The sequence below is a fragment of the Dasypus novemcinctus genome, chromosome 11 (assembly GCF_030445035.2).
Source record: "Dasypus novemcinctus isolate mDasNov1 chromosome 11, mDasNov1.1.hap2, whole genome shotgun sequence".
In the NCBI taxonomy this organism is placed as follows: domain Eukaryota; kingdom Metazoa; phylum Chordata; class Mammalia; order Cingulata; family Dasypodidae; genus Dasypus; species Dasypus novemcinctus.
This window is the reverse complement of record NC_080683.1, coordinates 40,197,266-40,214,368: the sequence shown is the minus strand read 5'-3', so window position 1 is coordinate 40,214,368 and position 17,103 is coordinate 40,197,266. Positions and strand designations below refer to the sequence as shown.

General features: G+C 32.9%; 1 protein-coding gene across 8 annotated transcripts in view; it reads right to left on the bottom strand.

Moving 5' to 3' along the window:
• Positions 1 to 17,103, bottom strand: part of ADGRB3 (adhesion G protein-coupled receptor B3) — a 735,954-nt gene that overhangs the window by 441,830 nt on the left and 277,021 nt on the right. The gene's annotated exons all lie outside the window — the stretch shown is intronic.

Genomic DNA, 17,103 nt, shown 5'->3' with positions numbered 1-17,103 from the left:
AGTGGTGGGAGCGGAAGGGAACTCCTGAGGGGCAAGAAACTGTGGTGCATTCTGTTACATCAAGAAAATTACTGGGCCCTTATGACAGAGATGACTGGATTCATGTTCTAATGAAAGTGCAAATATATCGGCAGAACTAATTGTGTCAATGATTTGGGAATGGATAATTTCACCAGAGTATTTTTAGCTTTTTATCATAAATTTTTAAGTAATCGCTGCTAACTATTACAACTTATTGTATACAATTACGCAGTACATTTTATAAGTACTAATTCTACCAACTCCTTATGTAGGGAGAAAAGACTAGCACACTTTCAGTCCATGCAGGCAAATTCCCACAGAAAAAGTAAAGTATGGCACCTAACAGACTGATTGGCAGAAATTCTTCCTAGATATTCCACCCAAGTGAATAGTCTCTGAGAAATTCGAGAAATCTAAATATGTGCTTGTTGTCAGCTTAGCTAAAAACCAAGACAGGAATTGGAAATTTTCAAAAAAATGTCAGTTCATTTTATCTTGTAAAATCCACCACAGTTTTCCATTATGGTCAATACTCTTCGATTCCATTCATGTATACAGTATATGCTATCTAAACGATGTTTACACCAGGCTAAGAGGAAGTATCTAATCACATGTCATTTAATGATTTGGAAATTGACTACTTAGAAAGAAAGCTTATATCTAGACTCTTAGGTACTATCCAGGATTTTAAATTATTGCCTATATTGAATTTTTTCTGGATTTGAAATGGCAAAATAAATATAGGAGTGATGCTTATTAATAGTATGCCTCATCTTCTGTCCTCCTGAACGTATAAAGCAAATTGTATATATGAGTGTTCAGTGTACATGTGTCTATAAATTAGGGCATGTAAGTCAGAGTATATGTTTTACATAAATAAGCAGTGAGTTCTGGTGCTCACTCAAAAGTAGTTTTGATGCTGGGAGGTCAAAGGGTGGCCCCCCTCAATTATTCTGTGCCTAAAACTTCTCAACTACCTATTAGTATATAACTTTATAACCTGTTTTAGTAGACTATTTTTAAATTCAATGGCATCATAATAACCTGTAATCTGTTTTTTAAGGAAAAATAGTTTATTTGTCCAGGGAACTATGATCATGGAATTTAGGGGTATAAGTGTGTCTGTGGACACTCTGAGATCATTTTTCAAGTGTTTTAATTTTAATAATTCCTGAAGTTTAAACTCAGGGAAAGTATTTATTTTTAAAAAGATACCAGAATTTGAGCATCAAATAGTATTATCTGGATTATAATTTAGAGAATATGTCTAAAACATAAAAAATTTCAATATTCACTATTTCAGTCACTTCTGCTTACCATAATGGATATAATACAAGGGTTAATGTTGATACTTTATCATGGATCACAGTATTTAAGATAAGAAATACTTCAATAATTTGATAAACTTGATTACAGACTTCTTATATAATCGAAAGTTTTAAGTGAAATTGTTGATTATTGACTTGACTATAATTTATTTGAAAAATATTTTGAAAAAGTAGACGTTCATTTTGAGGACCTGGTATTAGCAAATTGCCTAGATGACAGTCGACACATTGATATTTTATATTTCTTTTCCTCTGGTGTCAAAACAACACTATGGTAGGATTTTTTGATTATTCCATATCTGAAGAAAAGCATTGCAATTCAAATTTGTAAATGAAATATGTAAACTATCATCTAAGCAAGTGAGTTTCTTTTGCCAATGTTTATATGCCAGGAGTTTCAAAATAAAATTCTTTTTAGTGAGTATGAGGTCAACTGGATTATCCAAACTTAGAGCAAAAAGACACTGTTAATTTTTCTCTTGTTCTTTTATATGACGAATGTGAGTTCAGTTAAAAATTTAAGCTTATTATCCCCTCTGAGTAGTGTAAATTATTCATGGGTGGTTGATTCATATTCAAACAATTCTGAGTTTGGCAAAGATAATATACTACATTAGTTACACAAGAAAAATAACAGAGCCAAATAAAAAGATGATCTGCTTTGGTGAAAGCAATGAAAACCAACTTATGAAATCAAATGAAATAATGTACAGCATAATATTGTACATGTACATATGGTCCATGACTTATGAAAATGCAGAATTATTTCCTACATCTTTATGTTGGTGGTAAAAATGAAGTATATAAAACCCAACTGACTGAAGATAACTTCCATATTTAGGTGAATTTTTCCCAAGCACTCTTTCACTTTGCTTCTTTCTAAAGAGCAATAGTCTCTGGAAGTCAGATACAATCTTTTCTTTCCCCAGCCAGGATAATCTAAGTAGATCATTAAGAAACAAATAGGCTTGAAACCTGACTTTTGATAGTCAATTGACAGGAAGTTTTTGTGTGCAAATCTAGTATTACAATAATATGGAATTCAAGTAATTAAAAAGTTAAAGCACTACACACACCCATCAGTTATTTTACCATGTGTTTACTTGTCAATGTAGAGACAAGCAAAACATCAGATGAGTAGATAAGTTATTACTGCCATTGATTTTCCTATGTAATTATTAACTTCCTTCACAATGTTAGCGAATTTTCCTTTTCATTTCCACAGAAACCATTATAGACCAGGCCATTAATATAACTTTTCAACGTACTCTTACAGTTAAGTTCTTCTGTGGGCCTACATCTGTGGTCAAACTACCTACATCATAGAAATGGGCACTGCTGCACTCTTTTCTCCAACGGAAACACCAGCTCTTCTAGCAATGCCTGCAGATAAATCCCCTTTTCAAGCCCAATTCCAATGGCACTACCTCCACGAATTATTTTCTCATTCACCTATCAGAGGTGGCTTCTGCCCTCCATACCTTCTATTTTACTTTTTCTCAATAAAGGACTTTCATTTTAATTATTAGATTGTGTCTTATTCCTGCTAGATTATTATGAGTCCTAAAAGCACCCCCTGCTTTGCACATAGCTGGAATTCAAAATTCATTTACCAAAAAAATTAATTTTATGTTAAGAATCGTTTCTTGATAATGCAAGTTTCCAGATGTCTAGCATCATTGCTTTAACTTGCTTGGTTACACTTTGATGGGGGAACATAAAATTCCCAGAGAAGTACTTGAATATTATTTATGTATGGTTATGATGATCAACATTTCTGTTGTCAGCAAGGTTTACTAAACATAATTGCATTCAAATTATTAAAGTAAGTGAAATAATGTTATAAAGTAAATATTATCACACTGCCCTAAAACAAAGTTTTATTTTTAATAAACATTTATTAAGTATTTAATGTGTTAGTTACAGAAGTTAGAAAGATGAATTAAAAATGATCTCTGATATTCCAAAGTTAACAGCCCACATAAAACCATTAATGAAACATGGCCTGATTCTTTGAAATGTGTACAATGGCTTATTTTGGTAAAAATGTAATTAAGCTACACTTGAGACACATTTTTTACATTAAGTTCCTAAATAACAGACTATCCTTAACTGCAATAACTTTCTAATATGTCTCCAAGAGAGAATACATATTTAAACATGCAACTGTACATTTGAAGTGACATCTGGCTTGTCATACCTGAAAACAAGGAATATTAAATATATAACTTATTAGCAGAAAAAAGATTCATCATCTGTCTGGGTTAATATGGAATAGAAAAGTTAATTCTGTTAGGAAAAATGCAGATATTTTAGAAAATAAGGTTATTAGAGTTAATGCATTCAAGGTTCATACTTAGGCAAGAATGTGTCATTGTGTTTGTTAATTTATTTCTGCAAGTATAAAAAACAGAGTTGGTGCAATAATATAGTTGAGAGATATTTAGATAAATGAAGGGCAATCCAGAACATCAATCATTATGATACCTTTTAGATTTCTGAGATTTTGTTTAGACTTCTATATTTTTTGCAATGTGTTCTCTCACTCAAAAAGCATTTGTTGAATGCCCATTTGGCAGGTACTTCATAAAAGAATAAACTTATAGGGGAAATGACTGGAATCTATATAATCCAAGGCATGTCGAAAACTAGCACAGACTTTTAGAGACCTAGAATTCTAAAAGTATTTAACCGAAATTTAAAGGACATTGATTAAAATCCTTTTCACTATGAATTGCACTAATTTCATTTTCCCAAAGAATCAAACAAGTAGGGAGTAAATGGCTGGAAGATAGTTCCCAAAAAATTCAAGAAGTATAGTTATGTAATAAATTGAGAAATATTCAATAAGATAAATATTAAGACAATAAAAAGTAATATTAAAATATTAAACAAAATAAAGAAATAAGAGGAATATGAGAAATCCATTATTAAAATTCAAGAGGTCAACTGACATTCTTTCCCTCAAATTATATTTTGGTTCTGTTGTCATGGTAGGTAGATATTTGGATATAGGGACCAAGATTTTATTACTTAAAATGAAAACAAAACAGAATCTTGCCTTTCAAAATACTGCCACAGGCATGATTTTACTAGATAGTTGATCATAACTCTGTTAGTAATTTTATGCCACTTCTACAAATAGACAAACATGGAATAGTTAAAGGGCAGTATCATGGCTAATACGTATTTTGAATAGTTAAAAATGTTCAGGAACTTTCAATCAAGCCATTAAATTTTGAGATTAGAAAATATTTTATAGAAGTGATTATCAAATATGTTTTGTATATATACGTTTAGATAATTTTGCTATATTTTTAATTCATCTTTATTCTACTTAAGAAATCTGAAATAAGTATACATAATGATGATTTTTTAAAAACACCTCAAACATGTTTTGAAAATTATATTATTAATCATCTTCTCTAGAACGATTCCAGGAAATTTGGGGTATAATCCCTTAAATCACAATTTTTACATGCATTTTGTCTGCCTTTTAGGAAATCTTTATAAACTGGATGCACTGTTCCACCTAAGAAATCATCAGTACAGATAATCATATTGGAATTATTTCTTATAGTATCATGCAATTGTATTTTATGATCTCATCTCTTTTTGGAACAACCACTGAATTCAGATAAACTATCAGTAATGGTTTACTTGAAAATATTTTTATTTGTTCGTGGTGAGGGAAATAAATGTAGAAGCAGCACATAATAAATGTGATCCTATTTCCAAAAGCAAATGCACAAATATCTTTTCTTGTTGAATTGTATAAGAATACAACACATTACTACATCAATGGCACAATAAGATCTATTTATTTAAGATTTATTTAAGAACTAGCGCTAAACTCTAAAGGCTTAAAATTTGAATATCCTTATTGTTAAGGTCACCTTATAAAATCTTCAGGAATCATTAATACTAGAAAGTAAACTGAATTGTGCCTAGATGAAGTATTTTTATAGTTTCCTTACTAGAAAAGGGCTTGGTTACTTTCCTGTCAACTGTGACATTCAGAGGATACTCTGTGTGCCGAGGAGACTTTAGAAGGGCTTCCTAACAGAGGACACTGTTATGGGAGTGACAACAGACTTGTCTTTCAGGCTTCCTTGGAAGCACAAAAAGAGTATCACCAGTGATGGGAAGCCAAGTTTTTCTGAGAGAAAATGATAGGCATCAATAGTGACACACCAACTAAAAAAATGTGTGATCAGAAGATATGGAGATTTTAAACAGCATGTTCTTCAGGGTTGGATGCACAAATTGCTGATTAGTACTTGAATATAAAGTGGGAAGAGAAGATGACAAGAGATGGGGGTCCTGGAAGAGGAGGCCATATCACAGAAAGCCTCTTATGGCTCCCTAAGAACCTTGGAATTTATTTGTGAAAACTTTGAGGTTTTTTAAGCTTGATGAAGAATCATGGTTAATTTTAGATGCATTGCTCTAATTGAAGAATAGAGAATAGACTAGAAGAAAACACAATTGGAGGTAGAATAAACTTTTGTGAGGCTATTGCAATAATCCACAGAAGGCTATTTGTGACTGGGTGAGATTTCACAGACAATTTAGTGATTGCTCCTAAGTGTGTAACTAGGTAGACATAAGGGATTTCTGCTAGATAAAAATCATAACCACATGAAAAATTGCTGGCTGGTCCCAACTAAAGGCAGGTTGAGGCTGTCTTTGGATCATTAAATTGTTTGCAACAAGAGCAAATTTTAGTACCATAAAGGTTTAGAGATAAAGGGTTTTATAAGGGCATATATGCTTGAAGAAATTATACTTCTTGGTCTTATATTTTTAAACTAATGTAGCTTTGTATATAATATAGCAATATGTATAAAAATATGTAATTTTTAATAATATGATTATTCTATGATTTTTATTAAGGTTTATAATTATGATACTTTAAAACTTGTTAAAGCTCATTCTACTTTATTGTAACAATTTATTACAGATTAATTTAACTTAAATTAATGCAGTATCATTGTATACACATTTACTAAGAGAAATAATTTAATAATATACATCATAGATACAATTAATAAATTCTACACTACTTGGAGATTTAAAAAAATAGGAAATCATTGTGTGACCAAAAATATTTTGATATTTAAACTGTGGGTTATCCATGAAATGTCCACTTTTTTCCTAAAACACTGGTATCTGGCTAATTCTCACATATCTTTATCGCTCTTGAATTATATTCAATTGAATGACATGATCTCAAGGTTTAATCTTTGTGCCTGTAGGTATGAGAGAAGACTTTCTTCGGTTCATACAGAAATATAGAAACAACTTTTTAAAAAGAGAATCTAGAAATATTAAAGTAATAATTCTGACCATGTTTTTCCATTTATCTACTGCTACATTCCCACAGTTTGTTTTAACTGGAAGAAGTATCACTATATATTTATTTACTGAAATTTAAAAAACTGACTTTCTTAAGGAAAATGATTTAAGTAAAACATACATATAGTATTTATAGTTCTAAAAATTAGTATAACACCATTTCAACTATTCCCTTTACATTTTGGCTTATTTCTCAGAGGCAAATTGATATATACATAAGTATTTTCAGTCTTTTTCTATGATATAAATTAACTTTATAATCATTAAACATATATTCAAACTTTGTTTCCATAAATTATTACAAGTTCCGAAACTCAAGTGATATCCTATAGAGAACTAAAAAATGATTAGCCTCTCCAAACACTGTTTCGTATACCTAAAGACATTAAAGACCATTTTAAATAATATGTATGCTAAGGCTCAATGTGGAAGGTGGTAAAAGTAAATGGCAGCCAGGAGATGCAGCTCAAATTTCAAAACACCATGTCTTAAATTCTTTGCACCTCTTTTCTCTCCTTGCAAGCAGGTTTGCTGAGAACCTAATCTCTAAGGTTTTTATAAGCTCTAAAGTTACATTAGTCTCTCAGTTCAGAAATTGATCCATGAATATGTGGGCTACCTCTCCAGAGACCAAGAAGCCTTGAGAACCTGACCAATATCAATTATTGGCTTTGTGCACAGATATGTATATACATATACACTCACAAATCTGAGTAAAATAAAGAGTTTTATTATTTGCTTCTACACATTTTCTCAAGTCAATAAAAATACTGAATTTTCAACATGGTCTAAGCACCAAGAGTCAAGCCATACATTGCATGTGAGACTGCAGATTGCCTAATAATTATTTAAGTGTGTTTAATCTATGATGTACAGCACATTGGAGAGGTAATTTTTTAAAAGACAGTATGCTTTAAACAAAGGCGTCTTGGAATAATTGAATTTAATTGATTCAATGAACATTAAATGAGCATATATAATGTGCTGGGCAAGAATCTAGGTACTGGAGATAAAGCATTTAACAGATCAGATAAAACTAGTTTTTGTGAGAGAAAACATTACAGTTATTCTTAGTCTGAAATGCTTACAAGATCTTAAATGAATATTAAATGTATTAGGCAGCCCTCTGGTCAGTTTAATAATAAAGATATGCACATTTGTCAGATTAGTAACTTTTAATTTCATTCTTTCATTTAACAAGTATATATCTGATTATAGACCACTTCAGATAAAGCTAGTATAAATACATATCCATATTATTTGACAGAAATAGTTTATGAGGACCATTTAAATGAAAAACATCAACTTAAAAGCCATGTTACCATGGCCTAAGTAATATTGTGATCTTATTGTTCTCTCTCACATTGTCTTCAGAATTTTCTTTCCTTTTAATTTTAATTGATTTTGTATACACCCATATACTCTTTATATCTTAAAAGAGAAAATTTGTTTCTCTCATTCCATGTTGTTATTGTCTTATTATACTTTTTAAACATTTTTGTTTTTGAAAATTATCCAAGAAGATATATATATGTTTTCATTACACCATTCCTCCAGACTCTCCTATCGCTAGGTATTTATGCTGCCTACAGTGGTTTGCTACCAGAAGCAGTACTATCGGGAGCATTATTTCACCTTGTGTTCATGCCCAAGTGTTCTCTAGGAGAGAATCTTAGAAGTGGTTTCCCTCTGAGAAAGCAATGCACAATTTAAATTTTAATAGATATTACTACATTTCCTGCCCAGATGGCTGTCCTGATATGCTTCATCACAAGTAGAGTAGGAAGGGAAAATTTATGATCTTCTTGGTCTTTTTAATTCTTATCAACATACAATATTTCTCTTGGTCCTGATTTGTATTTTCCATGTTGACTTTAATTTTGTCTGATACTAAAGTTATAAATCCCTGTTTTGTTGATACAATTGTCTGCTACATATTTTTCTCTATTTTATTTTCAGGCCCTTGGTGTCAAATCAATTGTAAGCATGTATCAAATATACAACACATATAGCTGGGGTCAAAAAAAGCTGATCTGATCCTCTTCCTTTTCATAGGGAATTAAATCCATTGGAATTTATTACCTGTATTAAAATATCAAAATTATTTCTTCCATTTTATACTAGGGTTTCCTCTTTAGCATGAATTCTTGTTATTTCTTTATTTCCTACCTTTCCTAATATTTTTGGTTTGAGAGGAATAGTCATCAAGTTTTTTTCTCTAGATATCCTATTTTATTTTTCAAGTGTCATACACTAGTCTTATCATACATACTGAAGAGTGTTTTTAATCAATAAACATATCAAGATAATCAGCATTAATACTCTTCCCCAAACCATGGCATGAATTTGAATATGCTATCCTTCACTTTCTGACCTCTTTCCAGATTGTTATATCTGTATATTTTTGTATCTTCAATAATAAAAGCAACGCTTAGTTGTATTAGTTTGTTTATATTCTTTCTTCAATTCATTTTTCATCTTAGTACATCTTTGAAGAGCAGAGAGATTTAAATTTCAAATATTTTGTTCTCTAATATGTTAGTTTGGGTAGGCCCACAAATTTAGGGTAAGGAAGTTTGTTTCTCACAGAAATTTGAATATAGTTTTACACTGTATCCTAGTATCCAGTGTTGCCTATGAGAAATCTTCTTATAAAATAACCTGCTTTTTTTTCCGGAATTTTTATAAGATATTTCTTTTCATCCTTGGAGTTCAAAAATTTTACTGGTTTATATATAGATACTGGTCTTTTTAATTCAGCTTACTTGCTACTATATATTCCCTTTCAATACAAGGACTCATACTTTAGCCCACCACAAAGAATGTGTTTTTCACCTGAAAAAATTTCTTTTTTTGTTGATTTCCTTCCATGTCTGTTGTGGAGGTACTTAGTTACCCGAAGCTGTACTATGATTCCTTCCCAGTCCTCTATACTCTCATTTGGAATCTTCTCTGGGAAAATTCTGCCCTGTTTTCTGATTATGTAAAGGTGAGTGCAAATCATACTACTTGCCATTTCATTTTCTGAGCAATTCTTTTCCTGACTTAGAGATATACCTTTCGAAATGTTTCCTCACTTCCCACTCAGTCAATAATCCCAGACAATCTGACTTCAAAGTTCCTTTCTTGAATGAAACTGCACTCTTGTAAGTCATTTGCCTCTCAGACTATCTGTCATATTCATCTTGTTTCCTCCAGCATTTGACAACTTCACACCTTCCCTCATCCCACATTCCTTCTTCAAATGCTCCTACTTCTTGGTTCTCAAAGCTGACAGGATATAGATTCTCTTCTTCCTCCTGACTGCTTTTCTGCCTTCTTCATTGCATCAGTGATCTTCAGACACTGAATGTGCATTTGGCTCCGGGTTCTGCATCAACCTCCTCTCCCTCAGAAATTCCACCCACTTCTATGGATTCAAGTATGGCTCTCAGGTAAACAACTGCCAGTCTTTATCTTACTCCTATAGGCCAATCCACCATTGACAGTACAGTGCCATCTAGGTATTTTGCAAGCAAACAGCATTTTTCCAGTTAACTTTAATCTCTCTTCAAATCTCTTTATTCTGCACACTGTCATACTTTTGCTAGAATATCTTAGCAGGGATACATCTGGCTTAAACAAAGCTATTTTGAAATGGATGTACTTGTCTTTTGATGACTTACAGTTAGATGTATCAACATTGTAACATAGCTCTACCAAACCTCAATTTAAATTTTGGTTTCTTTTTTTGAAGTATGGAATTCAGAACTTTTAGAATTTAGGTGAGGTTTTCACTTTTAAAAAAGCAATATTAATAAAGCAAATTAGGTGCCAAGATGGGTGCTCAGAATGGTAAAATGATGAGAAGACAAGTGATTACTGTCTCAGCATTTATAGTTTAGGGTATGTGAACTACAGGGTAAATGCTTTTTTTTTAACTTTTTAAAAGTAGTTTTATTGAAATATATTCATTCACAGTGTTGTGCATTCATCATCATAAAAATTTTTAGAACAATTCCATTACCCCAAAAAGAAAATCTCCACACACCTCTCAATCCTATGCTTCCCCAGCTACAGGGTAAACTATTATCCATGTGGTACAGCAGTGCTCCAAAATATGTTCACTGAGTGTGATGAGTATGCTACAATGATGGGGGATTTGTTGTGGGAAGAGTGGGGTGGGGAGGTGGGGGGTATATGGGAACCTCATGTGTTTTAATGTTATATTTTTTGAGATGTATGTATCTTCAAAAAAATACAATTTACAAAAATGATGGGGGTGTGGGGGTGGGGAGTGGGTTATATGGGAACCTCTTGTATTTTTCTTTGTGATCTATTAATTGTAATTTCTTAAAAAGTGTTAAAAAATTATAGTTTAGTGTCAGCCTTACTTAGGAAATAAACTTTTGAGTGCCTTTAAATAAAAGACACTTTAGAGAATAAAATCTAGTAATAAAGCTAGGACGAATTCAAGTAATCAAATTTCAATATAGAATTATATATACTATAAGTGCCACACAAATAGATTCTTAATAGAGTCAAGAACTAAGGCTATTAGGCTTTGTGATAATAAATTCCATGTGTCGATGTGGCTAGGTTATGTTTTTCTATTGTTTGTTTGTGCAAACACTAGCTTGACTGTTACTGTGAGAATATTCCATAGACGGATCGATGTCTATAATCAGTTGATGCCATCCATGACTTATTGCATCTACAATCAACAAAGGAGTTTGTCCTCAGCAATGTGCTGAGTCTTCTTATCCACTGGAAGTGTTAACATTGGGGATATTAAAATCCATAATTGAGGATTTCAGAAGAAGAAAGAATTCCTGCCTCTAATTCAGCCAGCCAGGTTCTCCCGGTAATTCAACTTCTTCTTTATGGGAATTTGAGTTTGCATCCTGCCCCATGGAGTTTGAACTTGCCAAAATGCAGGACCATCTTTAGTGGAGTTTCCAGCTTGTGGCCAGCCCTTATGGAATTCAGACTTGGCAGCTACCACAGCTGCATGAGATATTTTCTATAATGAATCTATTTATCTACCTAACGACCTATCATCTCTTGTTGATTCTGTTTTTCTGAAGAAACTGTCAAATACAGTTTGAAAAAAGGAAAATCTCACCTGCACCAAATTTTGTGGTAGCTGTCTTAGAATATGTGGAAATGTCAGGGGCAAAAGAATTAGAAGTTAATTAACTATGGTCTTTATTAAGAAAGGACCAAGGAAAAAAGGGTCAAATCCCTATTTTAGCTCAATATACAGAACTTTCTAACAATTTTTGATCAACTGAAGTACTCAAGCAGTTGATAAGTGACTATAATGAACACTGCAGAGTCAATTCCTACATGAAATTATCTCCGATTCCAAGGAATTGACCATGATTCTTCTCTTCTCCCTTCTCCTCCATTTCCTATCATTTTTCAACTGCAGTCATAGCTCCATCCAAATCATGTTCCAAATCTGTCAACATCCCACCATCTCCACCACTAACACCCTAGTCCACACCATTAGCCTTTACAACTTGGACTATTGCAATAGTTTCGTAACTGGTTTCTCCTTCTCCCCCATTTCTCTTGCTTTCACTCCAGTCTCCATACAGCAGACAGACAGATACTTCAAAAGGTAAAACAGATCTCCTTCTTAAAGTCTTCTATGGCTTCTCAACTCTTAGAATAAAATTAGATTCCTTATCCTGGCTCTTATAAAGAGCCCTGCATAATCTGACCTTGGCCTACATCTTCAACAGTATCTCATCTCCTCGTATAACTCACTATGCTCCAGCAACTCTGGTATTCTTTTAGTTCTTCAAACATACATCATTTATTTATTCTTTGCACTAAGTGATTCCTCTACCTGGGATACTCTTCTGATCTTCACATAGCTGATTCCTTCCTGTTATTCTTATGTAAGCTAAAATTTTGCCTCCTTTTAGAGGCCTTCCCTAACCATTAAATATAAAGTACCTATATGGTCATTCCCTAAGATCCCAGTTTAATTCTCTGCACGAATTTATCACTACATCACTACATATGTAGTGTTTGTTATTTGTTTAATATCTGTATCCACCAACCTACTAAAATGTGAGCTCCATAAGAGTAGGAGTCTTCTCATCTTGTTCATCACTGTATCCAGTGCCTTGCAAGTGACTGAAAACTATGTTGAAAGGAAGGGAGGGAGAGGGGAAAGAGAGAGAATAAGTGGAGAGGTTATTGAAAAATATCAGCATCTTAATATGAAAAATGTGCAGCACTTTACTGCATTTTGGTTTACTTCCTCAGACCTATCTTCCAATTCACAAACTTTTCTTTGGACAGTGTCTGAATTAGCATTTAACACATCTGCTGAATTTTTTATTTCAGTGACAACATGTTTTGTAGTAGTTGTATTTCTTCCATATCTGCCCATTTTCTTTCAGGTTATTCTATTTTTTAAAATATCACATATCTCTTTTATAGCTTAATTCATGATTTTCTATTTCTTCCCCCAAGTTCTTGATGTACTCTTGTGTTATGTCTTATAATTCTTATGCAAGGTCTTTTTACATCCAATAGTTTATTTTAATTATTTTATTATTTTTAAGTTTAATTTTATCAATTTAAATATTTATTTAATCTCTGATGAGCTCTTCCTCAATTTTTTTTCCACTGTGAAACTCCTATAAGGCATTAATGTAAAAGTGTCTTTCCATTGTGGTACACTTCTTACCTTGAGGTTGCTGCACCACAGAAGTATAAATTCATACCTGACACATTTATGGTATATGCTAGTGTTTGGATTTTTCCTGGGTGCCTTTTTTTTCTCCCACCTAAGTTACATTACAAGGCTCCCCCTCATTGTTTTACTGAATCATTGGATAAAATTTTCCTAGTCTCCCTCCTTATAGAAGAGACAGTTGAGACTAATGTAGTTGGATTAATTTTAGTTCCCCAGACCTACAGAGGCTGAGTACATGCTCCTGTTCACACAGCAGCACAACTCCCAATTCTTAGCCATATACAACTTATAACTCTCTGAACAGTTAAAAGTTCTCAGCCTCCCCTTAATATTTTTTCTCTTTCAATTTTATTTGCTACCGTGCTTTTTCGTTATAAATTTCTCTTTCTTTTGTGCTTGACTTATTTTGCTGTCATTACTCTTTATCCAGCATTTCTATGAGTTTCTAGTAGGTCTGGGTTCCGAACACATCAGCTCATTCTGCCATGTTGATAGAATTATTTCCAATGAGTTAGACACTATTAAGTATTTTCTTTCCAATGAGCTATTACTAGTCCCATTTTAGAAATAGAGGCAATGAGGTTTCAAGAGGGTATTTTGTTGTTCATCATTACATAGCTAATAGATATTGGGTCTGTGATTCAAAATATCACATCTAATTCATGCCCCAAGCACAATCTCAAGTATAAGGCAAAATAGTTAATAGGCCCACTAGGATCCCTTTCAAAAAAATTAAGTTGATATCCTTGCTCTTTGCATGGTTTACTTTAATTGTAGCATGCAGTATCATGGTGTTAATCATCGTGCATAGACCAAAATATGATTAATATAGAATCATGCTAATGTATGCTCAGGGTTTTTATAATCTCAGCTGTATGTCTCATCCAACTGTTTTGTAGGTTTTACTTAATACTCCATGGGAAGCAAAATATGCTAACTTAAGAGCCTCACAATGTGAATTGTTATTAAGATACCCTAAAAAAAGTGCAATCTTACAGTGTCATTAACATGAGTTTGGATATCATGGAAATATTTTAATGATAAATAACATACTGCTCTTTCCTTAATGTTTCAACCCTTGGCAACCAGATGCCTTACTAATTTTTCCCTTACGAAAGTTTCATTTACTGAGCATAAACAGAAAATGGATTTATATTTTCAATGAGGCCTTTAAAAGCATGAGTACTAGGCCACAATAGATTCACTGTGGAAGAGGCACATAAAAAAAAAAAAATCAGAGAAATTTATGTACTTCATCCCATAAATTACTGAGACTGAAAAAGCACTAATTTTGGTTTCCTGTACAGACCTTAAAAATTTTCTGGCTCCAGTTTTTAAAAAAGAACAAAATTCTCATAACAGTACTCAATTCTTCTTAGTAAATGGCTGAGAAAGAGCTGAACTCCTTTACAAGGCAAGCAATCTGTTAATTACTCAAAAAGGTCACAACTGAATCATACAAAAACTGAATTTTTCTGTGTTATAGTGCTCTGTTTTTCTCAAACCTTATATTTTCAGAGAACCAGTATTTCCCACTATCCAAAACACTAGATTGACCTCAAAAAACAAGTCCAGAAAAATATCCTTCTAGATATTAAAAATGAAACATGATGTTTCAATGCCAAATGATGTTTGACATTTAAGAATGATTTTTGTGTAGCAAAAAAGGGTCATTGTCCAAAAAGCCAATATTCAAACTTTCCCAGAAACAAATTCACAAATGAAAAGACATCACCAGCTAAAACAGTAATTACTATTCATAAACTTTTTTGCAAACACCACTGAAATTAGTGAAGTTAAATGGCCAGATTAAGCAGAAATGCTTCATCAATTCTCATTTCACTTTTCCATCACTGCTGAATCAGGTTTGATCGCTCTGCAAATGTACATTTTCTCTTTAACTGCTAAACCTCCCTTTCTGGCAGCCTCCTCTAAAGAAAGAAAGCATCTTATGAATGTACTCAGAGCGTTTCACAGAATTTAGTGACTTAGGCATTTAAATATAATTTTTAAATTTTTTTAAAAAGATACTTAGATTACATAAATGATACATAAAAAATACAGGGGATTCCCATATGCCCTGCCTCCAACCCATTCCACATTTTCTCACATTGACAACAGCCTTCATTAGTGTGGTGCATTTGTTAAAATTGATGAACACACTTTGGAGCATTGTCACTAATTGTGGATTATAGTTTACATTGTATTTTGCACTTTCTCCTGTGCAATTTTGCAAGTTATGACAAGATATATAGTGGCTTGTATCTGTCATTGCAATGTCAATCAGGACAATTCCCAAGTCCCGAAAATGTCCCCATATTACCCCTGTTTTTCTGGACTAGAGTAGACTTACTGCTATTCTAGTATAGACTTATTGTGATTCTAGCAATGAAAGAACTTTTATCATTGATGTGGAGGCAGTGGCCACTGGAGGTTCTGATTTAGGCATTTAAAGTAGGTTAGTTACTCCTTGTATTGGCCTCAGCCCTCTAATTCTCATGCTGATTCTACAAAAGCGGTTTCCAAGCTCCAAGCAGCAGATTGTTTGGAAAAGGGTTTTCAAAAGTATTTAAGTTCCACCCTGAGATTAACTAGTAAGATATCAAAAGCACAGGGCTGAGTTACCATGAAATGATCATATGAACATAAACTGAGAACTCACAGAAATGTGTCATTTTCTTCTTTCTGCTCTTAAGTGGGGACACCAATATTTTTTAAGTCCCTACTGTACCACTATCCTTTGCTAGAATGATGGCATTTGTTACCTTATTTATACTTGGGGGAAATAAGAGTTCTTAAATGCCTCATCCCTAATGTAGAGGCAAAAAAGTGAAACATAAAATATAGTGTCTAGTTTTATGATAAATTAGGGAATTGGAATGCAAAATCAGGTTTGTCTGTATTCAAGGCCCATATTCTTTGTTCTTCCATACTAAAAGCCAACACATAAAGGCAGGGTATTCTTCCCCCATGTAAAAGTAATCCATGTTCATTTTAGAAAATATAGGATGCTAGAAAAAAAAATTAAATGTATTCCCACTCCACTACCAAAAAACTTTTACTAACCATTTGGTATATTATATTCCAAGTTTTGTATTTTCTGTGGGTGGGGGAAAAAGATCTATGCAATAGAATGCTATGAGGTACTTTTGAGAACTTGTACCAGGAGTCTACCTAGTAGTGCAAAAATTTCACCACTAAAAACAAGTACTGAATTAAAGTGTCAAATTTCTCCCAGAAACAAAAGAGGCAACTTTTACCCTTGAGAGTCATCCCAAGCTACGGTTATTGACAGACTGTCTTTTCCAAAAGAATAAATAGAAGAGGACACAGGAGAGTCACCTTTAAAGTTAGGGAAGACTGAAACATTTCCTGACTGGATGTCTGATTAATCACCTGGCTTGTTTGCCAGCTCAGGTTTTGTCAGATGGAGAGGGAAGGGTGCAGACAGCAGATGCTTGGATAATGTGATCATGTGAAGTACAAATACAGGAGTGAGTTAGTTTCTGCAGGGAGGAAAAGATGAGGATACTGGTAACTTTGAGAGAAAGGGATTTAGAAGTATTAAAAATGATATACTCTCTCAGCAATCAGGAAGTCACAACAGGGAATTACTTTCACAAGTTTATGACTGTTCTTTGAATTTAAGGTGAGAGTAAAACATCATCATGGAAATGTTCACCAAGGAGTTAGAAATAT